General features: G+C 35.3%; 1 protein-coding gene across 5 annotated transcripts in view; it reads left to right on the top strand.

Moving 5' to 3' along the window:
• Nucleotides 1–1,284, top strand: part of LOC118742473 (23 kDa integral membrane protein-like) — a 36,608-nt gene that overhangs the window by 34,136 nt on the left and 1,188 nt on the right. The window lies entirely within an intron of this gene.

Raw genomic sequence — 1,284 nt, 5'->3', positions numbered from 1 at the left:
ACGTCGATAACGATGTTAACCGATGATTAGTGTCAACCAGGCTTTGACCAACCGGCCCTAAATGGGCGAATACTCTACCTAGCGTATGAGTCTTTGAAACTAAGCATGTAATTGACCTCTCTCGACGTAGCGAACAGAAGGTGATGCATTCTGCAAACCGCTACTTTGGTTTTGCCGATTTTGAGATTTCTCGTGTAAAAGCAAACGACGCAAAGTGTTTCGACTATATGGAGGCAGGTAGAAAAAAGTCATGGTGACAGTTGGTAAAAAAACCGGTTTGACTTAGAGAGGGAATAGTTAAAGTCATAAGTACCAAATTTTACATTATTTACTCACCCCCCTTCTTCACGAACGATACATTTCCAAAAAAATACGGGAATGGGCGCGATACCGACGAATCAGTTTAGTTGCATTTGGCGCTGAACCCATTACAGAAAGTGTTTCTTTTTCAATTGTAATTAATTATCTAAATGTCGTGGAATATTCAGGTGAAGGTATTTATCATTTATTTTCCTATTTCTTACCAAAAAACTTACTTTGAAATGTAGATGCTAAAGATTATTAGTAAAAAAAAGTGTGAGTACCGGTCCGTCAGGTCTTGAAATTAGACTAATATTCTAGAGAATTTTATGAATATATAATTTGATCTTTGCGCGCGACTTTGCAAATATATGTAATTTTTGATTTTCTTAATTTTTGATTTTCAGCTTCCGTTTGCATAATTTAGCGAAAAGAATTTTTCAAACAATGAAAAAATCCCACCAGATATTGGGAAAAAAGCGAGTATTGACACCTAAGTCATTTTATTGTATAACCTTTTGTTTTCTGAGAGTGGAAAGCAGAAAACAAAAATTACCCAAAATTCCATCACATTTAATAACTGGGCCCACATTTTTTGGGAGTTTTGAACGTTATAGTAATCCAATCTTCCCCATATTTTATATTTAGGTTTTTCTAATAAAATAAAGACTACAAACTATATTTGATCGAAATCGGATGAGATTTAATGTTTCCGCCCACAAGAGTAGAGGGCGTGGCAATTATTCCATCTTTACAAAATTTCATAATTCTCTATTTCTAAAAAAAACTAGAGCACATGTCAAGTTTCAGTGAAATCGGTGCAGGTGTGCTATTTAGTCTGTTCCTTTGAACTTCGGACTAAAACCTGTGGAACTGTCAAACTACAATTTTACTCTCTCAAATGAGAGTAAAAGGAGAACAGATGCAGAAGTGCATAGGAACGCAAAAAGCACTATTTCCTGTAAAAACGTCAGTCGGTTTGTT

The sequence above is a fragment of the Rhagoletis pomonella genome, unplaced genomic scaffold (assembly GCF_013731165.1).
Source record: "Rhagoletis pomonella isolate Grant_MI unplaced genomic scaffold, Rhpom_1.0 Rhpom_scaffold_00007, whole genome shotgun sequence".
Taxonomy (NCBI): domain Eukaryota; kingdom Metazoa; phylum Arthropoda; class Insecta; order Diptera; family Tephritidae; genus Rhagoletis; species Rhagoletis pomonella.
Note: the sequence above shows the minus strand (reverse complement) of the source record. Positions and strands in the feature narration are given on the sequence as shown.